The sequence below is a fragment of the Aquarana catesbeiana genome, linkage group LG07 (assembly GCF_042186555.1).
Source record: "Aquarana catesbeiana isolate 2022-GZ linkage group LG07, ASM4218655v1, whole genome shotgun sequence".
In the NCBI taxonomy this organism is placed as follows: Eukaryota; Metazoa; Chordata; class Amphibia; order Anura; family Ranidae; genus Aquarana; species Aquarana catesbeiana.
The window spans coordinates 343424260-343449357 of record NC_133330.1 but is presented as its reverse complement, the minus strand read 5'-3'; the positions used below and the strand labels follow the sequence as shown (position 1 = coordinate 343449357).

The window sequence follows — 25098 nt, the reverse complement described above, 5'->3', positions numbered from 1 at the left end:
CGTTTTTTCTTTGTAAATGCCAGTGTTGCTGTAGTAAGTTATATATATTGTTATATATTGACACAGTGATGTCATTGTATTATTTCAGCATAGCCTTCAATTTACACACTCACAGCTTCATTCCGAAATCATCGGTTTCCAATTTCGAGAGGGATTGTTCACCGAATTTCACCACATGTGTGATCATTGTTTTGTTGGAATTCTGTGATACAGCAATTGTTAAAAGTGTAACATTCCACGGCGACACATTGGGGTCTATGCATTAAAAAAAAAAAATGTGTTGGACGAATGTCACAAGCATTCATCTAGCGCTCACAAATTCTAGCCGTATTTCACGCTTCATGCGTTGATTTCCTATGATCAGCAGCGCCATCTAGTGCCCATAAGGAGGTATTTACCTGATTGAGGCATTTTAGAAAAAATATATATGATATGACCACTAGATGGAGCTGATGATCATAGGAGATCAATTTATTAAGCAAAAGACAGGCAGAATTTGTGAGGGCTGGGTGAATGCTTGTCACATTTGCCCAACACATTTTTCATAGATAGACCCCAAAACTTTCAACTATTTAGTTAAAATCACTTAAATAGAGAGTCAAGACTGAATCTGTACATCACAGAGGCATATTAGAAGATGGCTATTAAACCCCCCCCCCCCCCCGACAGTAAAACAGATATATATATATATATTACACAGTAAAACCTTGGTTTGAGAGCGTTTTTCAAGACCAGCAACATTTTTTTTAATCAATTTTGACTTGATATACAAGCAGCGTCACGTCACAACTGAGTATATAAGAGAGGAGAGGCGCCTCTAAGTGTAGCAATATGGTTACATTTAACCACTTCAGCCCTGGAAGATTTCCCCCCTTAATGACCGGGCCATTTTTTGCGGTCCGGCACGGCGTCTCTTTAACTGACAATTGCGCGGTCGTGCGACGTTGCACCCAAACAAAATTGACGTCCTTTTTTTCTCACAAATAGAGCTTTCTTTTGGTGGTATTTGATCGCCTCTGCGGTTTTTATTTTTTGCGCTATAAAAGAAAAAAGAGCGACAATTTTGAAAAAAAAAAACCAATATTTTGTACTTTTTGCTGAAATAAATATCCCCATTTTTTTTTTTTTTAAAAAGCAAATTTTTTCCTGGTTGGGCCGATACGTAATCTTCTACATATTTTTGGTAAAAAAAAAAAACACAATAAGTGTTTATTGATTGGTTTGCACAAAAGTTATAGCGTCTACAAAATAGGGGAAAGATTTATAGCATTTTTATTACTATTTTTTTTTTTTTACTAGTAATGGCGGTGATCTGCGATTTTTATCGGGACTGCGACATTATGGCGGACACATTTGACACATTTTTGGGACCATTGGCATTCATACAGCGATCAGAGCTATAAAAATGCATTGATTACTGTAAAAAATGTCACTGGCAGCGAAGGGGTTAACACTCGGTGGTGATCAAGAGGTTAAATGTGTTCCTTGGGAGGTGATTCTAACTGAAGGGGGAGGGGACTGGCTAGAGGAAGTGACGGATCGTGGTTCCTAGCTAATTGGAACACACGATCTGTCACTCCTCTCAGAACAGGGATTTGTGTGTTTACACACACAGTTCCGTGTTCTGTCCCTCCTGCTCGCGATCACTCGTGGCCGGCGGTCATCGTGACCATCGGCCACGAGCATCGGCAACCCCCCGCTGTGCAGCGGGCGCGTGCGCGCCTGCTATCCCAGTCCCACGAGCCGACGTATAGCTACGACGGTTCGCGGGATCGTGCCGACCTGCCGCAATGTAATGACGGCGGCTGGTCGGCAAGCAAATAATGAAGGTACAACATTTAGCAACATATTGCTACACTTAGAGGCGCCCTCTCTTCTCTTTTATACTCTGGAGCTCCTGCTGGATTTTGCTTCTAATCCCCTTGTGGAGGCTTCCATTTGTAGATGGACATTTTATGGTTACACAACCGATCGCTATAATCTTTTTATATGGACTGTAAAATGAAGGACTGTGTTGTCGAACGCATCATCTGAATTTCCATTATTTCTTATGGGGAAATTCACTTTGATATACAAAGTGCTTTGGATTACAAGCATGTTTCCGGAACGATTTATGCTCGCAATCCAAGGTTTTACTATATATTTAAAAAAAGTATATATACTGTATATATATAAACACGCACACACACACATATATATATATTGTATATGTACCTTTATCCCAAGAATATTTTGATCAGTCTGGTGACATCATAGGGTGTTTCTCTTCCCGTCAGGCACATAAATGGCATGTGAACATCGTTCGGTGCAGCAGGAGGCGTGTCTATGACAGCCTGGGGCTCTGAACGATCCTGGCCATCATTCAACTAGTGGCATCTAGTGGCAAAGAAGAAGTACTGCAGGGGAGAGCTCCAGATTGCAGGTGAGTATTCAAACAACGCCTCCTTTTAATTATCACTATTATTGGGGTGGTCAGTTTATTTTTTTTTTTTTTAGCTTTAATTACTGTATACAAAGTGCATCTGTACTGTGTAGATGAATTATAAAAGAAGACTGGTGCTGCACAGAAAGCTTCATTAAAGTGGAACCCCACCTTAAACATTTTTTTTTTTTTCATTTCTGATACAGTACAGTGTGGAAAGTTTAGAACCCCTGCCGGCTTTGTATTGTGTATATCTGTAGGGATGGGGAGTGCTGGACTTGTCATGAGTGTTATGTGGAGGTTGTCATGTAGCTTTATTGGTTCCGGGACCCAGAAGGTGGTCCTGGTGGTGGAAATGTGAAGAAAAGGTGAGACAAAGTGCAAAGGAAAACGTTATTTATTAGTAATCACCAGGATGAGTCAATCACCAGGTCTGTCAAACGTGAACTATAGCAGGCACTGCAAAGAACCCCGCATTACCCTGAAGAAGGAGACCCCTGTGACCCCCAAAACATGTTGGCTTACCCTGATTACAAATAAAAAGATGTTACTTTAGATTTGAGTAGAATGTTTTAGGCTTTTTTTTGTTTCCTATTGCTGTTTGTGTTGGGGAGGTTTATTCCTCTTTAGGTGTCACAGAGACAGGAAGTGATAGAAAATCTCTCCAGATGGGACACTTTTCTTATGAATGGGGAAGGTGATAATCATTGGATATCCTGGCTATGATTTTAACACAAAATCTGATGACTGAAGGACTTATCAGCCTCCTAAATCAGGCAGAGTTGGCATGTCTAGGCCAATACTGACCGCGAGAAAACTGTGGTGTCCAAAGAAGCTCCAGGAGCTCCGGCATCACGACGCGCTGGCCCCACACAACCACAAAACCAACCAATGAGGTTGATGTAACCCGCTACTGACCAATAGTGCAAACTGCAGCTAGTTTGTCGCCTTCATACATCCATTGGTTTTCATCCTGAGGGCTGAATACAAGTGCCTGAGAAGTGCCTTGTGTACAGCCAGCGTTAAAGAAGGCCGTGACTCTGACTGTGCCCTCTGTGCGAGGCTAGCCTTCATTTATACTTCATACACACAAGTGTACTTTATATATAAAGGTTAATGGAGGCAGCATGCCACCCGCCAACGCCTTCATTAGGCAATCTCCCGGACTCAGGACCGCATGGTGAGAGCTGATTAGAGAACGCTCATCATTAAGCCTTTTCTGCAGAGGAAGATCTACGTATGAAAGTCAATGACTGACCATCAAAGTACAGAGCAGAATAGACATCCATAGTCTCTGCCAATCTAAGGAAAGCTCCCTAGCTGAATCCTGTCCTCCCTTCCTACCCAGCTCTCCATATTCTTCATCCTCTACCTCTTCTTCATCCCCCAAGACATCCATAGTCGCCACGAATCTAAGGAACGCTCCCTAGCTGAATCCTGTCCTCCCTTCCTACCCAACTCTCCATATTCTTCATCCTCTACCTCTTCTTCATCCCCCAAGACATCCATAGTCACCACCAATGTAAGGAACGTTCCCTAGCTGAACCCTGCTTTCCCTTCCTACCCAGCTCTCCATATTCTTCATCCTCTACCTCTTCTTCATCCCCCAAGACATCCATAGTCGCTACGAATCTAAGGAACGCTCCCTAGCTGAATCCTGTCCTCCCTTCCTACCCAGCTCTCCATATTCTTCATCCTCTACCTCTTCTTCATCCCCCAAGACATCCATAGTCACCACCAATGTAAGGAACGTTCCCTAGCTGAACCCTGCTTTCCCTTCCTACCCAGCTCTCCATATTCTTCATCCTCCACCTCTTCTTCATCCCCTAAGACATCCATAGTCGCCACGAATCTAAGGAACGCTCCCTAGCTGAACACTGCCCTCCCTTCCTACCCAGCTATCCATATTCTTCATCCTCTACCTCTTGTTCATCCCCTAAGACATTCATTGTCACCCACAATCTAAGGAACGTCCCCTAGCTGAACCCTGCTTTCCCTTCCTACCCAGCTCTCCATATCCTTATCCTTCACCCCCCACCTGTTCATCATCCTCTACCTCTTCTTCATCCCCTAAGACATCCATAGTCACCACCAATCTAGGGAAAGCTCCCTAGCTGAATCCTGTCCTCCCTTCCTACCCAGCTCTCCATATTCTTCATCCTCTACCTCTTCTTCATCCCCCAAGACATTCATAGTCACCACCAATGTAAGGAACGTTCCCTAGCTGAACCCTGCTTTCCCTTCCTACCCAGCTCTCCATATTCTTCATCCTCCACCTCTTCTTCATCCCCTAAGACATCCATAGTCACCACGAATCTAAGGAACGCTCCCTAGCTGAACACTGCCCTCCCTTCCTACCCAGCTATCCATATTCTTCATCCTCTACCTCTTGTTCATCCCCTAAGACATTCATTGTCACCCACAATCTAAGGAACGTCCCCTAGCTGAACCCTGCTTTCCCTTCCTACCCAGCTCTCCATATCCTTATCCTTCACCCCCCACCTGTTCATCATCCTCTACCTCTTCTTCATCCCCTAAGACATCCATAGTCACCACCAATCTAGGGAACGTTCCCTAGCTGAACCCTGCTTTTCCTTCCTACCCAGCTCTCCATATTCTTCATCCTCCACCTATTCTTCATCCCCTAAGACATCCATAGTCACCACGAATCTAAGGAACGTTCCCTAGCTGAACACTCCTTTCCCTTCCTACCCAGCTCTCCATATCCTTCACCCCCCCACCTGTTCATCATCCTCTACCTCTTCTATATCCCCTAAGACATCCATAGTCACCACCAATCTAAGGAAAGCTCCCTAGCTGAATCCTGCCCTCCCTTCCTACCCAGCTCTCCATATTCTTCATCCTCTACCTCTTGTTCATCCCCTAAGACATTCATAGTCACCACCAATCTAAGGAAAGCTCCCTAGCTGAATCCTGCCCTCTCTTCCTACCCAGCTATCCATATTCTTCATCCTCTACCTCTTGTTCATCCCCTAAGACATTCATAGTCACCTCCAATCTAAGGAAAGTTCCCTAGCTGAATCCTGCTTTCCCTTCCTACATAGCTTTCCATATCCTTAACCTGTTCATCATCCTCTACCTCTTCTTCATCCCCTAAGACATCTAAGGAAAGCTCCCTAGCTGAATCCTGCCCTCCCTTCCTACCCAGCTCTCCATATTCTTCATCCTCTACCTCTTGTTCATCCCCTAAGACATCCATTGTCACCACCAATCTAAGGAAAACTCCCTAGCTGAATCCTGCCCTCCCTTTCTTACCCAGCTCTCCATATTCTTCATCCTCTACCACTTGTTCATCCCCTAAGACATCCATAGTCACCACCAATGTAAGGAAAGCTCCATAGCTGAATCCTGGCCTCCCTTCCTACCCATTTCTCCATATTTTTATTCTCCAACCCCCACCTGTAATTGATCATCTACCTCTTCTACATCGCCTAAGACATTCAGTCACTGCCAACCTAAGAAAAGCTCCCTCGGCAAACCCTGTCCTCCTTTCCTACCCAGCTCTCCATATCCTTATCCCTCACCTGTTCTTCATCCCCTTTCCTTTTTTTTTCATCCCCTAAGACAGGGGTGCTCAACCTGTGGCCCTTGGAGCGACCTCAAACCAGGGAAGCGCGTGCTCATGCTCTGGGGTGGCGGGTCGGCAAGCCCACATCGCGATCAGTGGGTTGCTGACCCACCATCCCAGAGAATCAGGGTAAATTGCAGTGCATCAGTGTGAAAGTAGCCTTATAGGGGGCTCAGGACAGTAAAGGCTCATTTACATTTGCCGTTTGGGAAGTGGTTAAACCCCATAGTTCATTGTGGCCCACGACCGATTACCAAATCACTTAGGTGACCCTCGCTCTTCAAAAGATTGAGAATTCCTGCCCTAGGACATCCACCAATCTAAGGAAAGCTCTCTGGCTGGACCCTGCCTTCCCTTCCTACCAAGCTCTTCATTTCCTTATCCACCCCAACCTGTTATTGATCCTCTACCTCTTTTTCATCTCCTAAGTCTAGGTTCACATCTATGCGGCTGCGCTTGATGCGTTTTTCAGGCAAGTTTTGCCGTGCATTTAGTGTTTTTAAACCCTCATTTTCTTATGCAATTTTGCATGCAGTTTTCATGCACTTTATGTTTTTTTTTTCTCTTTAAACACACTGTATATAGCTGGTTACTAAGGAGGGGGCCGGGAAACTTGCTGCGGCGTCCTTAACAACTTCAATACAGGGCATTTTCCAGCCCAGGCCAATTTTCAGCTTTCAGCGCTGTCACGCTTTGAATGACAATTACGCGGTCATACAACACTGTACCCATATGAGATTTTGATTATGTTTTTCCCACAAATAGAGCTTTCTTTTGGTGGTATTTGATTATTTCTGCGGTTTTTATGTTTTGCGCTATAAACAAAAGAAGAGTGACAATTTTGAAACAAAAAAAAGACATTTTTTTTTTACTTTTTGCTATAATAAATATCCCAATTTAAAAAAAAAATAAATAAATAAAAAAAAATAAAGTTTCTTTCTCTGTTTAGGCCGATATGTATTCTTCTACATATTTTTGGTAAAAAAAAAAAAAAAATATCACAATAAGCGTATATTGATTGGTTTGCTCAAAGGTTTCAGCACCTACAAAATAGGGGATAGATTAATGGCATTTTTATTTTTTTTCTAGTAATGGCGGCGATCTGCATTTTTGTGAGGACTGCGATATTGTGGCGGATACATCGGACAGTTTTGACACTATTTTCAGTGGCGGCGGTTCTCCGCCGCCAGCTGAATGTAGAAATAAAAATGCCGGCAAAAAAAATCGTGAAAAATAAACGTCCTGTGCCCCCCCCCCACCCCCCACCCCAAGCCCTTCGGGTCCACTATGGATTCAGAGGGGACCCCCCCACCGCCAAATTTAAAAAAAAATGGAATCCATACCAGACCCTTATCTGAGCATGCCCCCCGGCAGGTCAGGAAAGGGAGAGGATGAGCGAGCGGCCTCCTCCTGAACCATAGCAGGCTGCGTGCCCTCAATATGGGGGGGATGGGCGCATTGGGGGGGCATGTTGACGGGGACAATTGCCTCTATCCTGACAACCCTGGCCAGTGGTTGTTGGGGTCTGTGGGCGGAGGGGCTTATCGGAATCTTTAAGAAGGGGGCCCCCAGATCCCAGCCCCCCATGCGAATGGGTATCGGGTGCATCGTAGATAAGAGCGATTGGGGAAATGGCGCTACCCTGTATGGCCCTAATTTAGTTAAAGAAAATTATAAAATATTTAGGCTAAGCTCCCAAGTCTAATTTATGGTACATATAATAGCGGAGTGTGGGTCTCAGAAATAATCGTGTAAAAAAGGTAACACCTTATAAATACTCACTAGGTGTGTGAGTTAAAATTTTAAAGTGAATGGGTGTTAAGAGGGTAGTAGTGAGAGAGGTTAGGATGCAACTCCACTAAAAAAGTAATGGGATGCACACCCACCCAAAACTAAATTTGTACCTAATATAAATCAATCCAATAACGATAAACCATAAATAGAAAACGTGAATAATCTAAAGTACAGAGCTCTCCAACCCTGATATAAACACTAGTAATATGTGCACACCCTAATTTGACGTGCAAAAAAAGTCCGCAATGGTTGCATAATATAAGTGAGTGTCCAATGTGTAGTCCAAATCCTTAGACAAACGTGAAAACATAAAAGCAGTATGTGAACAGAGAAATATGATCCAAGATTCCAAAGGATCAGGTGAGTTCGGTGCACAGCAGGTATGGTGACTTGGTGCTCCCCCAGTGCGTCCCCACTCACCGAATGTAGTTACCCCTGCAGGGGTAATAGGCATAGAGTGGGCAGCTGTATCCGGATCTCCTCCTTGGGTAGCTGTATTACATCATCTGTACCTCCGGCAGCCTGTTCTCTTATTCAATGGGGTTCCGGAATGTACTCCAATTGGGGCTTATTGGATTCCTCCACCTCAGCAGCAAGCAGCACGGTCCTCACGGGAAAAAACAAGGGGCTCCCATAGTGTAGTAAAAGGATTTATTTAAAAATTAAATGTATAAAAAGCAGAATCGCTACTGGCGAAAGTAAGCTGAGCGAGGATTTTAAATAAATCCTTTTACTACACTATGGGAGCCCCTTGTTTTTTCCCGTGAGGACCGTGCTGCTTGCTGCTGAGGTGGAGGAATCCAATAAGCCCCAATTGGAGTACATTCCGGAACTCCATTGAATAAGAGAACAGGCTGCCGGAGGTACAGATGATGTAATACAGCTACCCAAGGAGGAGATCCGGATACAGCTGCCCACTCTATGCCTATTACCCCTGCAGGGGTAACTACATTCGGTGAGTGGGGACGCACTGGGGGAGCACCAAGTCACCATACCTGCTGTGCACCGAAGTCACCTGATCCTTTGGAATCTTGGATCATATTTCTCTGTTCACATACTGCTTTTATGTTTTCACGTTTGTCTAAGGATTTGGACTACACATTGGACACTCACTTATATTATGCAACCATTGCAGACTTTTTTTGCACGTCAAATTAGGGTGTGCACATATTACTAGTGTTTATAATAGGGTGGGAGAGCTCTGTACTTTAGATTATTCACGTTTTCTATTTATGGTTTTTCGTTATTGGATTGATTTATATTAGGTACAAATTTAGTTTTGGGTGGATGGATGAGGGTGGGTGTGCATCCCATTACTTTTTTAGTGGAGGTGCATCCTAACCTCTCTCACTACTACCCTCTTAACCCCCATTCACTTTAAAATTTTAACTCGCACACCTAGTGAGTATTTATAAGGTGTTACCTTTTTTACACGATTATTTCTGCGACCCACACTCCGCTATTATACGTACTATAAATTAGGCTTGGGAGCTTAGCCTAAATATTTTATAATTTTCTTTAACCAAATTAGGGCCATACAGGGTAGCGCCATTTCCCCAATCGCTCTTATCTACTCTTGTAAGTTCTCTTGGGAAATAAGAAAGTCGCGCTTAAAATGTGAAAAAGGCCAGAATCAAATATCTCTAGCCTAAAGGGATATAAACACACAAAGTGATATTCACTGTGCCTACAAATTAAAATAATCAAAAATAAATAAATATAGAAATAATGATAATAAGACACAGGAATTAATCCTAAGTCTATACAACTGGGAATAAATAAACGGTGTAAAGAGTGATATAGTGACAAATATAAACCTCAAAACACTCTACCAAAAATGCACTAGCGTCACTGTGAACCATAAATATCTCAAAAACATCATAAATCCCGTGACCACGTCCTGTTGTGACGAAACGACGTAGGGAGGAGGAGCTACGTCCCGACGACACCGCGATTCGAATACCCGGAAGGAACGGGTTGTTTTAAGAGCCAGCCGGCCTTTCTATATGCTTCTTATTGCTGACGTCTGTAAGTGTATTTCTGATCTTGATACTCAATAAATGTAAGGTTTTACGCTATGTGGAGCTGTTTGTCTCTTTTTTGGTGACCTATCCCAACCATTCTGGTGCGGGCGGCTGAGGAGTTTTTACAGAACGGATGACATCCAGTACCTGTCATACAGATCCCTGGCTGGGGTTGCAGCCATCCACCCAGTAAGGTCTCCTATAATTTAGAGACCAACATCTTTTGGTAAGAGGCAGCAGTTTTTGAAGGTGGAGGTTTACCAACGCACCCTATTCACTGCAGCAAGATTACTCATATTTCACTTGTCACTTGGGGATATATTTTTCCTATTCAACCTTTGGACTGTTATTAATTTTTATGTACTGTTATCAAGGATAATTTTCTGCACATTGAAGATTTTCATAAATTTTTTTTATCCACATATATTAATTTATGATGTTTTTGAGATATTTATGGTTCACAGTGACGCTAGTGAATTTTTGGTAGAGTGTTTTGAGGTTTATATTTGTCACTATATCACTCTTTACACCGTTTATTTATTCCCAGTTGTATAGACTTAGGATTAATTCCTGTGTCTTATTATCATTATTTCTATATTTATTTATTTTTTATTATTTTAATTTGTAGGCACAGTGAATATCACTTTGTGTGTTTATATCCCTTTAGGCTAGAGATATTTGATTCTGGCCTTTTTCACATTTTAAGCGCGACTTTCTTATTTCACAGATTATACGGTTTACTACTTTCTAGTCGCAGCTTAGGCAGGTTTTTGTGTTAAGCGCAGTATTTTCATTTTATAAGTTCTCTTGGGAACCTTTTAGGGGAGGCTGCAACCTATCTTCCTAAGCGCAGATTTTTTACATAATCGGGTGCATCGTACCCCTGCCCATTCACCTCAAAAAGCAGTGACGTGTAAAAAAAAAAAAACAACAAACGTTTTTTGACAAGTCCTTCTTTATTAAAATAGCTCTGAGCTGTCTTCTCCCGCTGCTGTTTCTTCCTGGTGCTGTCTTCTCCCCAAGCTGTCTTCTTCCTCGCAGCCGTTTACCCGCTAAAAAAAGAAAGCTCATCTTCTGTGGCCATCTTCCTCCCTTGTGTTGTCCCTGCTGTGTGTTATCTCTTATAAAGCCATGGGGCGTGGCCATCCAACAATGTCACCTGGAGAGCCCGGCCCTTGAGAGCAAATTTTCCAAGGATGAGGACTGCTCTCCAGGACTGGGAGGGAAAATTGGCACCAATGGACACAGAACAGAAATGGGAATTCTTTAAAAAGATTGTATGCAAACTCACTGCAAAGTACTGTATATTCCCATGGGCAATAAGTTTAAAAGGCTAAAAATAAAACCTATGTGGCTCACGGCCAAAGTTAAAAAGGCTATAAATAATAAGAAAAGAACTTTTAAAAAAATATAAAAATGAAGGAACACTATCATCGTTTAAATGCTACCAAGAATATAACAGAATATGTAAAAAGGAAATCAAGGACGCAAAAATTCAAAATGAATGACAGATTGCAAAAGATAGGACAAACCCCAAAAAATTCTTCAAATATAATAATAGTAAAAAAAGGTCAGGTCTGAGCATGTAGGCCCTTTACAAAATAATCTAGAGTGGGTGACTGGGGACAAAGAGAAGGCAAATTTATTAAATACTTTCTTCAGCTCTGTGGATACAAAGGAGCACGGGGGAGCTCATGTCCATAATCGGGGTGGTAGTGACACAGCCCTAAATGATCTACAATGGCTCAAAAGGGATATGGTCCAGAAATATTTAGACAGGATAAAGGTGGACAAAGCATCTGGACCTGATGGCATCCACCCATGGATCCTAAAATAATTGAGCTCTGTAATTTCAAAGCCATTATATCTAACTTTTAGGGACTCATTAATGATGGGAATAGTACCACTGGATTGGCGTAGGGCCAATGTGGTGCCTATATTTAAAAAGGGATCAAAGTCTTTACCAAGTAACTATAGACCTGTTAGTTTAACTTTTATAGTCGGGAAGATACTGGAGCGTTTAATAAAAGACACATAGATAAGTTCTTGCTGAAAAAAATATTTTAAGCAAAAGACAGCATGGATTCATGAAAGACAGAAGTTGTCAGACAAACCAGATTTATTTTTATGAAGAGGTAAGTAAAACCTTGGCCAGAGGGGTGGCTGTGGACGTGGTATACTTGGACAGAGGGGTGGCTGTGGACGTGGTATACTTGGACAGAGGGGTGGCTGTGGACGTGGTATACTTGGCCAGAGGGGTGGCTGTGGACGTGGTATACTTGGCCAGAGGGGTGGCTGTGGACGTGGTATACTTGGACAGAGGGGTGGCTGTGGACGTGGTATACTTGGACAGAGGGGTGGCTGTGGACGTGGTATACTTGGACGGAGGGGTGGCTGTGGACGTGGTATACTTGGAGTTTGACACAGTTCCTCAAACACGGCTCATGTGTAAGGTAAAGTCTACAGGCTTGGAAATATCAGTTTGTAAATGGATAGAAAACTGGCTAAAAAAACGAATTCAGAGAGTCGTGGTTAATGACTCTTACTCTGAATGGTCTAAGGTTATCAGTGGTGTACCCCAAGGTTCAGTGCTGGGACCCTTACTTTGTAATTATATATATAGAGATATATATATATATATATATATATAAATGATATGGGGTCTGGGATTTCAGACTTTGCAGATGACACCAAACTATTCAGTGGAATAACGTCCTTCCAGGATGTCTCCAACTTACAAGCCGACCTCAATGCACTGTCTGATTGGGCAACTAAGTGGCAAATGAGGTTTAATGTTGATAAATGTAGCGTTTTGCACTTGGGGGGCTAAGAATATGCATCATACATACTAGGGGGAGCACAACTGGGGGAATCAATGGTGGAGAAGGATCTGGGGGTTCTAGTTAACCATAAGCTTAATAATAACATGCAATGCCAAACTGCAGTTTCTTTCTTGTATAAGAGAGGTATGGACTCCAGAGAGAGAGAGAGATCTGTACAAATCATTAGTAAGATCTCATCTGGAATATGAAGTTCAGTTTTGGGCTCCAGTTCTCAGAAAGGATATCGGGGAACTGGAGAAAGTGCAGAGAAGAGCAACCAAACTGATAAGAGGCATGGAGGAGCTCAGCTATGAGGAAAGATTAGAGGAACTGAATTTATTCTCTCTTGAGAAGAAGAGATTAAGGGGGATATGATCACCAGGTATAAATGCATAAGGGGGGGGGGGGGGGGGATATGATCGCCATGTATAAATATATGTGTGTGTATTTTATTTATATATATATATATATATATATATATATATATATATATATATATATATAAAGCGCGAATCACAGATATTTAGCGGCAGCGATGACACGTGCATTCTATGTATACGGCCTCCTACAAGGTATGTACAGATATAGACAAATATACATCATCCTCTATAGATCCATTCTCACAAGAAACTCTCCAGTCTGTAGATGGTGGGAGGGAATCCTGCGCACCTCAGCGTACCTTTATTTATTTTTTTGTCACATAAAAACGGTCACATGACCGGCGTCACTGCGGTGATCAGAAGGGGGGAGGGGAATGACACGCTCCTGGCATTGGTTGAGAAAGGAACACCTTCGTAAATAGATCTCCACAAAAGAAATATATATATTTTATCACAAGATCCTAAAACAGGGCGACATCGGGGGAGGGGGTAAAATAATTATACGACAGACACGACTCCGAAGGGTGTCCAGGACCACCACCAAACTGGACCTTTACTAAAGCCAGCAACCATATGAGTGCACTTCAGTCTGGTATGGTTGCTGGCTTTAGTAAAGGTCGTTTGGTGGAGGTCCATGACACCCTTCGGAGTCGTGTCTGGAGGCCCTGGGTTTCTTGGAGCTCTGTCAACCTGCTGATCCTGGCATCCTTGCCTTTATGACTCGGTCGCTGACATTCGAGTCCACCTGTTCCGGTAAGAGTAGATATACTTTCCTTTTTTGGTTGAAGATATACCATCCTTGATGCTTCATATACCAGACATTGCCAGCGTATTCCATCTCTGATTAGTCATCTTTTGGCGGTTGAGGAATATGGCCCTTCTCAGGATCTCAAGGAGGAGAATCTGACAGGGAGTATCATAGAAGGGTGTGCCACATCCCAATAAATCGTGGAAGAGGATGGAATACCCCTAAGTGGGACTTTATAGGACACTACCACATATAAGAAATATAAGTATAGAAAATTTTATTCAGAAAAACATAAAAAAAACATGAAAAATACATATCATATTGAGAACACAGTAATACATAAATGTGGGTATGTTAAAAAAAACTGTCAATGAAAGATTGTGTAGTTTCCCTGAACCAGACGCGTTTCGGAAAATGTTTCCTTCATCAGGGTTCACAAAGAGAAATTTACATATTATATCATTGACACTGTATATAAACATCCACATGATTAAAAGAAAGGGAATTTCATGACCCCATGCCTGGCCCGATGGACGTGACATTCACTAGCTGACCATAGAACACTATGCTAGGCTAGAGAATACCAAATATTGTTGAAAAACACCACACCCCGAGTTGGGGTAGGGTGCCTATGTGCGTGCTGGGGTCCAAAAGGTAGGGAACCTCAACCCAGAAATATCAGCATATACAGGTAGATAGGCTGGTTGGCCGGTGTAAGGGGCGCAGATGGTCCTGGTGGAGGGTCTCAAAACGGGATGGTTTAGGGAACCTCTTAAGCACTCTCTCTTACCCTTACACTATTTGGTATTCTCTAGAAGAGGTTAGAAAAGCCCCCGTAAGGCCGGCGCCAAACATGGAGAACCCTACAGATACAAGATAAATGTGACACCAGATCCTGAATAATAATAGACAATTCACAATACAGACATTTTATCCGAGTGATGATCAGTGGTAAAGTCTTCTCATATCATCAGAGGGAACTCTGAAAGGAGATACAGGAGGAATGAACATTCCGCTCATTTTTACCGAGAGGGAGAGAATCTGAGAGCCTCATACAAAGAGGACATTGTCCTAAAGTACAGAAAACCACCACACTACAATGCCGCCATCTAGTGACCACATTGCAGAATGAAGAGCTACAGTATGGCCTTACAGTCAACAGCAACCATATCCCATTATGAGGGGTTCCCACCATCCCTGTGCTGAGTTCCCGGGTCTGTACACCCGCTGTGCCCATTATGAGGGGTTCCCACCATCCCTGTGCTGAGTTCCCGGGTCTGTACACCCGCTGTGCCCATTATGAGGGGTTCCCACCATCCCTGTGCGGAGTTCCCGGGTCTGTACACCCGCTGTGCCCATTATGAGGGGTTCCCACCATCCCTGTGCTGAGTTCCCGGGTCTGTACACCCGCTGTGCCCAATATGAGGGGTTGCCACCATGCCATCTAAGGTGGGCAGAAACACACCAAGAAATAATCAGCAGACAATTAGCACATGAGAGATGTGAAACAAATGACTGTTGTCAGTTACTCAATGCTGGATCATCTGGTGTCTACATGTATCTCATAATAACCATCTGACCCATTTCCCCATTCAAGTTAGGATAGAATGGGGTCAGGGCACTCCTTAGGTGGTGAGAATAAACATTTCCCAGCATGCCCTGTGAGCAGACAATGCAGAGGACTGACCTGCATGGTAGTTGTTTCTCCCGATGGTCTCCGGAGTGTTTCCTGAGAAACGCTGGAATAAAAAACATCAATTTCACAGATTAACAGTGACGTCCCCCCATGAGCCATCACCCCGTCCCCAGAGAACACGTCTGACCTGACACTGTCTGCAGCTGAGTGGGTGAGGTCAGGTAGCTTACTAGAAGGCCGCCCACCCCCCCCCCAGCCCCTCTCCGCAAGACCGCCCACCCCCCCCAGCCCCTCTCCGCAAGGCCGCCTACCCCCCCCAGCCCCTCTCCACAAGGCCGCCTACTCCCCCCAGCCCCTCTCCGCAAGGCCGCCTACTCCCCCCAGCCCCTCTCCGCAAGGTCGCCTACTCCCCCCAGCCCCTCTCCGCAAGGCCGCCTAATCCGCCCCCAGCCATTCTCTGCAAGGCCTCCTACACCCCCCCAGCCCCTCTCCGCAAGGCCGCCTACACCCCCCAACCCCTCTCCGCAAGGCTGCCTACTCCCCCCAGCCCTTCTCCGCAAGGCCTCCTACTCCCCCCAGCCCCTCTCCGCAAGGTCGCCTATTCCCCCAGCCCCTCTCCGCAAGGTCGCCTACTCCCCCCAGCCCCTCTCCGCAAGGTCGCCTAATCCCCTGAGCCCCTCTCTGCAAGGTCGCCTACTCCCCCCCCCCCCCCCCAGCCATTCTCTGCTAGGCCTCCTACTCCCCCCCAGCCCCTCTCCGCAAGGCCGCCTACACCCCCCAGCCCCTCTCCGCAAGGCCGCCTACTCCCCCCAGCCCCTCTCCGCAAGGCCGCCTACTCCCCCCCCCCAGCCATTCTCTGCAAGGCCTCCTACTCCCCCCCAGCCCCTCTCCGCAAGGCCGCCTACACCCCCCAGCCCCTCTCCGCAAGGCCGCCTACTCCCCCCAGCCCTTCTCCGCAAGGCCTCCTACTCCCCCCAGCCCCTCTCTGCAAGGTCGCCTACTCCCCCCAGCCCCTCTCCGCAAGGCCGCCTAATCCCCCCAGCCCCCTCTCCGCAAGGTCGCCTACTCCCCCCAGCCCCTCTCCGCAAGGCCGCCTACACCCTCCAGCCCCTCTCTGCAAGGCCGCGTATTCCCCCCAGCCTCTCTCCGCAAGGCCACCTACTCCGCCCCCCCTGGCCCCTCTCCGCAAGGCCGCCTACTCCCTCCAGCACTTCTCCACAAGGCCGCCTACTGCCCCCCCCAGCCCCTCTCTGCAAGGCCTTCTATTCTTCGCTACTCAACAGAACTCACCTATCACCGCACCCTTTTCTTCATTTTTTTTTTACAGCAAAACAATGCTGCCGTCATGAATCTTAAAAGCCTGCGCACACTGTGTATAGAGAAAGGGCTGTTGGGAGACATCTCACAGTTTCTGCAGTTCTCGTGTCATTGATTTTAGACATCAAGCTCTTTACTGCCACCTCTGGCTACTATGTGCATGTGCACCCCTCGTGTGACAGTGATCTGCCTGTACTGAGCTTCTCAGCAACAAGTCAGCTTTGTAAAAATGAGCCGGGACCAGGTAGGAAGTTACAAGTAAAGGCTGTGAAGGAAATGGAGGAGGGCTGTTTGTGTACAGGGAGGGGCTAGAGGCTTGTGTGTACAGATTTGTGTATGTGGGGCTATATACAGGTGTGTGTGTGTGTGTGTGGGGGAGGGGCGCTGACATATATACAGGTGTGTGTGTGGGGGGGATGGGGGGGGCGCTGACATATATAGAGGTGTGTGTGTGGGGGGGGGCTGACATATATCGGTATGTGTAGGGGGGGCGCTGACATATATACAGGTGTGTGTGTGGGGGGGGCGCTGACATAAAAATACAGGTGTGTGTGTGTGGGGGGGGCGTTGACATATATACAGGTGTGTGTGTGGGGGGGGGCTGACATATATCGGTATGTGTAGGGGGGGCGCTGACATATATACAGGTGTGTGTGTGGGGGGGGCGCTGACATAAAAATACAGGTGTGTGTGTGTGGGGGGGGCGTTGACATATATACAGGTGTGTGGGGGGGCGCTGACATATACAGGTGTGTGTGGGGGGCACTAACATATACAGGTGTGTGTGTGTGGGGGGGGGCGCCGACATATATACAGGTGTGTGGGGGGGGGGGCGCTGACATAAATACAGGTGTGTGTGGAGGTGGTGGCGGGGCGCTGACATATACAGGTGTGTGTGTGAAGGGGGGCGCCGACATATATACAGACGAGTGGAGGGGAGGCGCCGACATATATACAGGTGTGTGTGGGGGGGGGGGGTGCTGACATATATGCAGGTGTGTGGAAGGGGCGCGAAGACATATATACAGGTGTGTGTGTGTGTGTGGGGGGGTGCTGACATATATACAGGTGTGTGTGTGGGGGGGGGCGCTGACATATATACAGGTGTGTGTGTGGGGGGCGCGCTGACATATATACAGGTGTGTGTGGAGGGGGCGCTGACTTAAGTACCGGTGTGTGTGTGTGTGTGGGGGGGCTGACATATATACAGGTGTGTGTGTGGGGGGGGCGCTGACATATATACAGGTGTGTGGAGGGGGTGCTGACATATATACAGGTGTGTGTGGGGGGGGGGCGCTGACATATATACAGGTGTGTGTGGAAGGGGCGCAAAGACATATATACAGGTGTGTGTGTGGGGGGGTGCTGACATATATACAGGTGTGTGTGTGGGGGGCGCGCTGACATATATACAGGTGTGTGTGTGGGGGGCGCGCTGACATATATACAGGTGTGTGTGGAGGGGGCGCTGACTTAAGTACCGGTGTGTGTGTGTGGGGGGGCTGACATATATACAGGTGTGTGTGTGTGTGGGGGGGCGCTGACATATATACAGGTGTGTGTGTGGGGGGGGGGACGCTGACATATATACAGGTGTGTGGAGGTGGGGCGCTGACATATATACAGGTGTGTGTGTGTGTGTGTGTGTGTGTGTGTGTGTGTGTGTGTGTGGGGGGGGGGGGCGCTGACATATATACAGGTGTGTGTGGAAGGGGCGCGAAGACATATATACAGGTGTGTGTGTGGGGGGGTGCTGACATATATACAGGTGTGTGTGTGTGGGGGGGGCGCTGACATATATACAGGTGTGTGTGTGTGGGGGGGTGCTGACATATATACAGGTGTGTGTGTGGGGGGGGGGCGCTGACATATATACAGGTGTGTGCGTGGGGGGGGCGCTGACATATATACAGGTGTGTGTGTGGGGGGGTGCTGACATATATACAGGTGTGTGTGTGGGGGGGGCGCTGACATATATACAGGTGTGTGGAGGGGGCGCTGACTTAAGTACCGGTGTGTGTGTGTAAGGGGGGCGCTGACATATATACAGGTGTGTGTGTGTGGGGGGCGCTGACATATATACAGGTGTGTGTGTGGGGGGGTGCTGACATATATACAGGTGTGTGTGTGGGGGGGGGCGCTGACATATATACAGGTGTGTGGAGGGGGCGCTGACTTAAGTACCGGTGTGTGTAAGGGGGGCGCTGACATATATACAGGTGTGTGTGTGGGGGGGTGCTGACATATACAGGTGTGTGTGTGTGGGGGGCGCGCTGACATATATACAGGTGTGTGTGTGGGGTGGGGGCGCCAACATATATACAGGTGTGTGGAGGGGGGGCGCTGACATATACAGGTGTGTGGGGGGTGACGGCGCTGACATATATACAGGTGTGTGGAGGGGGGGCGCTGACATATACAGGTGTGTGTGTGGGGGGGGGGGCGCTGACATATATACAGGTGTGTGTGGAGGGGGCGCTGACTTAAGTACCGGTGTGTGTGTGGGGGGGCTGACATATATACAGGTGTGTGGAGGGGGCGCTGACATATATACAGGTGTGTGTGTGGGGGGGGGCGCGCTGACATATATACAGGTGTGTGGAGGGGGGGCGCTGACATATATACAGGTGTGTGTGTGTGTGTGGGGGGGGGCGCTGACATATATACAGGTGTGTGTGTGGGGGGGTGCTGACATATATACAGGTGTGTGTGTGGGGGGCGCGCTGACATATATACAGGTGTGTGTGTGGGGGGCGTGCTGACATATATACAGGTGTGTGTGGAGGGGGCGCTGACTTAAGTACCGGTGTGTGTGTGTGGGGGGGCTGACATATATACAGGTGTGTGTGTGTGGGGGGGCGCTGACATATATACAGGTGTGTGGGGGGGGGGGCGCGCTGACATATATACAGGTGTGTGGAGGGGGGGCGCTGACATATATACAGGTGTGTGTGTGTGTGTGTGTGTGTGGGAGGGGGGGGGGCGCTGACATATATACAGGTGTGTGTGGAAGGGGCGCGAAGACATATATACAGGTGTGTGTGTGGGGGGGTGCTGACATATATACAGGTGTGTGTGTGTGGGGGGGGGGCGCTGACATATATACAGGTGTGTGGGGGGGCGCTGACTTAAGTACCGGTGTGTGTGTGTAAGGGGGGCGCTGACATATATACAGGTGTGTGTGTGGGGGGGTGCTGACATATATACAGGTGTGTGTGTGGGGGGGTGCTGACATATATACAGGTGTGTGGGGGGGGGGGGCGCTGACATATATACAGGTGTGTGGAGGGGGCGCTGACTTAAGTACCGGTGTGTGTAAGGGGGGCGCTGACATATATACAGGTGTGTGTGTGGGGGGGTGCTGACATATACAGGTGTGTGTGTGGGGTGGGGGCGCCAACATATATACAGGTGTGTGGAGGGGGGGCGCTGACATATACAGGTGTGTGTGGGGGGGTGACGGCGCTGACATATATACAGGTGTGTGGAGGGGGGGCGCTGACATATACAGGTGTGTGTGGGGGGGTGACGGCGCTGACATATATACAGGTGTGTGGAGGGGAGGGGCGCTGACATATATACAGGTGTGTGTGGAAGGGGGGGTGCTGACATATACAGGTGTGTGTGTGTGGGGGGGCTGACATATATACAGGTGTGTGTGTGGGGGGGGGGCGCTGACATATATACAGGTGTGTGTGTGGGGTGGGGGCGCCAACATATATACAGGTGTGTGGAGGGGGGGCGCTGACATATACAGGTGTGTGTGGGGGGGTGACGGCGCTGACATATATACAGGTGTGTGGAGGGGAGGGGCGCTGACATATACAGGTGTGTGTGTGTGTGGGGGGGCTGACATATATACAGGTGTGTGTGTGGGGGGGGCGCTGACATATATACAGGTGTGTGTGTGTGTGGGGGGGGTGGGGGCTTGCTGACATATATACAGGTGTGTGTGGGGGGGTGCTGACATAAATACAGGTGTGTGTGGAGGGGGCGCTGACATATACAGGTGTGTGTGTGCGCGGGGGGGGGGGGCGCTGACATATATACAGGTGTGTGTGCGGGGGGGGGCTGACATATATACAGGTGTGTGTGTGGGGGGGGGGTGGGGGCTTGCTGACATATATACAGGTGTGTGTGGGGGGGTGCTGACATAAATACAGGTGTGTGTGGAGGGGGCGCTGACATATACAGGTGTGTGTGTGCGCGGGGGGGAGGCGCTGACATATACAGGTGTGTGTGGGGGGGTGGTGACATATATACAGGTGTGTGTGTGGGGGGGACGCTGACATATATACAGGTGTGTGTGTGGGGGGGACGCTGACATATATACAGGTGTGTGTGTGGGGGGGGGGACGCTGACGTATATACAGGTGTGTGTGTGGGGGGGGGCGCTGACATATATACAGGTGTGTGTGTGGGAGAGGGGGGCGCTGACATATATACAGGTGTGTGTGTGGGAGGGGGGGCGCTGACATATATACAGGTGTGTGTGTGGGAGGGGGGGCGCTGACATATATACAGGTGTGTGTGTGGGAGGGGGGGCGCTGACATATATACAGGTGTGTGTGGAGGGGGGGGGCGCTGACATAAATACAGGTGTGTGTGTGTGGGGGGGCGCTGACATATATACAGGTGTGTGTGTGGGGGGCGCTGACATATATACAGGTGTGTGGGGGGCGCTGACATATATACAGGTTGTGTGTGTGTGGGGGGGGCGCTGACATATATACAGGTGTGTGTGTGTGGGGGGGGCGCTGACATATATACAGGTGTGTGTGTGGGGGGCGCTGACATATATACAGGTGTGTGGGGGGCGCTGACATATATACAGGTTGTGTGTGTGTGGGGGGGGCGCTGACATATATACAGGTGTGTGTGTGTGTGTGTGGGGGGGCGCTGACATATATACAGGTGTGTGGGGGGGGGCGCAGACATATATACAGGTGTGTGTGTGTGTGGGGGGCGCTGACATATATACAGGTGTGTGTGTGTGGGGGGGGGGCGCTGACATATATACAGGTGTGTGTGTGTGTGTGTGGGGGGGCGCTGACATATATACAGGTGTGTGGGGGGGGGCGCAGACATATATACAGGTGTGTGTGTGTGGGGGGGGGGGGCGCTGACATATATACAGGTGTGTGTGTGGGGGGGGGGCGCGGACATATATACAGGTGTGTGTGTGGGGGGGGGGGGGGGCGCTGACATATATACAGGTGTGTGTGGAGGGGGCGCTGACATATATACAGGTGTGTGTGGAGGGGGCGCTGACATATATACAGGTGTGTGTGTGTGGGGGGGGCGCTGACATATATACAGGTGTGTGTGGGGGGGGCGCTGACATATATACAGGTGTGTGGGGGGGGGCGCTGACATATATACAGGTGTGTGTGTGGGGGGGGGGGCGCTGACATATATACAGGTGTGTGTGTGGGGGGGGGCTGACATATATACAGGTGTGTGTGGGGGGGGCGCTGACATATATACAGGTGTGTGTGGGGGGGGCGCTGACATATATACAGGTGTGTGGGGGGGGGCGCTGACATATATACAGGTGTGTGTGTGGGGGGGGCGCTGACATATATACAGGTGTGTGGGGGGGGGCGCTGACATATATACAGGTGTGTGTGTGGGGGGGGCGCTGACATATATACAGGTGTGTGGGGGGGGGGGGCGCTGACATATATACAGGTGTGTGGGGGGGGGGGCGCTGACATATATACAGGTGTGTGTGGGGGGGGGGCGCTGACATATATACAGGTGTGTGTGGGGGGGGGGCGCTGACATATATACAGGTGTGTGGGGGGGGGGCGCTGACATATATACAGGTGTGTGTGTGGGGGGGCGCTGACATATATACAGGTGTGTGTGTGGGGGGGCGCTGACATATATACAGGTGTGTGTGGGGGGAGGGGCGCTGACATATATACAGGTGGGAAGGTAGGGCTGGGAGATTTTCTTTAAAAAAAAAAATCTTCGATTCTTAAAAAAAAAAAACTCGATTCACGATTTGAATCGAGTTTTTTTTTTTTTTTTGGAAACCGCGCCGGTCCTGAGGCGCTGCGGGCATGAGTTTTTAGGCGAGGCCGCGGCTTCGGCCTAGTCCGCGGCTACGGCCGGACGCCACGGACTAGGCCGAAGCCGCAGCCTCGCCTAAAAACTCCGTGCCCGAAGCTCTTCAGGCCTGGCGCGGTGTCAGCGCCGGTCCGGAGGCGCTGCGGGCATGAGTTTTTAGGCGAGGCCGCGGCTTCGGCCTTGTCCGTGGCGTCCGGCCGTAGCCGCGGACTAGGCCGAAGCCGCGGCCTCGCCTAAAAACTCATGCCCGCAGCGCCTCGGGACCGGCGCGGTGGAAAAAAAAAAAAAAAATTCTAAAAAAATCGATTTGCTTAAATTTTGAATCGATTTGACCTCTCAACTCGATTCAAGATTTAAATCGATTTTTTTTCCCAGCCCTACAGGAAGGGGGTGTTTGTGCCCGGTAGGCTAGTGGTTAAAGGGATAAAATCTGGGGAAATTTGCATGTATTGCAGTTTATTTACATTTTGCCCTGATATAAAAGCTTCAACAGACTAAAGAAGGAGCAGATAAGAGTTATTTGTAAAAGGTTTACATATACCAATCTCTATATTTTTTCAATTTGAAATTATTAGGAAGTAGCAAAATAAGAGTAACAATGGTGAGATATTGTCACATGAGAGCAGCTTCTTTACCAATAGCCTCCTTTATTTCCATTTATAAAGATGAATAATACATTAGGAAAGTTTTACACGAGATTAATCACTATGGAAAGCACAGAGATGATATTTATTGGCTAAACACAATAGATTGAAATTTTAGCTCTTAAATAAATTTGGCAAGTTCTCCTTGGAAGTAAACTTAAAGTTATTGTAAAGCTTCGATTATTAAAAAAAAAATTAAACAAACATCTCAATACTTACCTCCACTGTGCAGCTCTATCCATAGTCGTGTAAACGCGCATGCAGAAATATCCGGCCGTCTGTATTCATCTTCACATCTCGGCTAAAAATATCACTTTTAGTAAATTCCGGATCCACTGGATGCATTCAGTCATTTCCCAATATGTACTGAGCTAAAATGTTCACATTTACAATTTAATAAAGTTGATTGAAAAAAAAAAAAAAAAAAAAAAAAAGCAGACTTGATGATGTCATAGTAGTGGTGTGGAGCCTGTATAAGGAGCTGCAGCTGGAGAGCTCGTCAGTTACAGTCTGACTGTTAAACCAGCAACATCTCTTGAGACTTCTCCTGAGTGTTTCTACATAAACGTTATTTCTACTAACAAAAATCTTTACCGACGCAATGCAAGCGAATACAAGACGCCCTTCTCGCCATCCCAGCCGTGACGGTAAATCTTTTCCTAATAAATATTTCCTATATTACATGATTATTACACTGATAACTGGAGGCTGATGATATCTCTTCATGTCTAAATGAGATCCGCTCCTCCCATCACAGGACAAGCCCCAATCACATCTCATAGGAGGAGGAAATGGGAGGAGTCTGGATTTCCTAAAAACTAGTGACAGGGATGTGTATTATCGGTCTGATTTTACACAGCTCTCACACAAGGACCGGCTCTCACCAGCTGGGACTGCAATCTGTTACCATGGAGACTGAGTATTATGATTGCAAACTGACACCAGCTGTGTACAGCCTGTGTTGTTATAGAGACCGCATATTATTAACAGAAACTAAACGAAAACTACTTTATTACTGAATACCACAAATTAACACAGATCCGTATTATAGACCAATCTGACACCTTCTCTTTACATGTGAAAATTCTTTTTTTTTTTGCTAGAAAAATAGTTAAAATCCACAAACATTATATATATCTAGATAGATAGATAGATAGATAGATAGATAGATAGATAGATAGATAGATAGATAGATAGATAGAGAGAGAGAGAGAGAGAGAGAGCTCTATATAATTTTTTTTTTTTTTTAAAGCTGCAGCCCTAGAGAATAAATTGGTGGGTTTTGCAGTTTTTTTTTTATCTCACGCAGTATTTGCGCAGCGATTTCTCAAACGCAGTTTTAACCACTTAAGGACCAGCCTCGTTTTGGATTTTAGGTGTTTACATGTTTAAAACAGGTTTTTTTTTTGCTAGAAAATCACTTGGAACCCCCAAACATTATATATTGTTTTTTTTTAACACCCTAGAGAATAAAATGGCGGTCAATGCAATACTTTTTTTCGCACCGTATTAGCGCAGCAGTCTAATAAGCACACCTTTTTTGGAAAAATTTCACTTTTTTGAATAAAAAAAATAAAGACAACAGTAAAGTTAGCCCATTTTTTTATATTGTGAAATATAATGTTACGCCAAGTAAATTGATACCCA

General features: G+C 47.1%; 1 long non-coding RNA gene across 4 annotated transcripts in view; it reads right to left on the bottom strand.

Annotated features, from left to right (window-relative positions):
- Positions 1-13175: 13175 nt before the first annotated feature.
- The window catches only part of LOC141103902 (uncharacterized), a 47888-nt gene continuing 35965 nt past the window's right edge, over positions 13176-25098 (bottom strand). The window contains exons 3-5 of one of the 4 annotated variants that reach the window (XR_012235394.1): positions 23671-23817; positions 15467-15518; positions 13176-14022 (exon numbers count right to left, since the gene is read on the bottom strand). This is a non-coding gene — a long non-coding RNA (uncharacterized lncRNA). The other 3 variants (XR_012235392.1, XR_012235393.1, XR_012235391.1) reach the window with 3 other exon arrangements.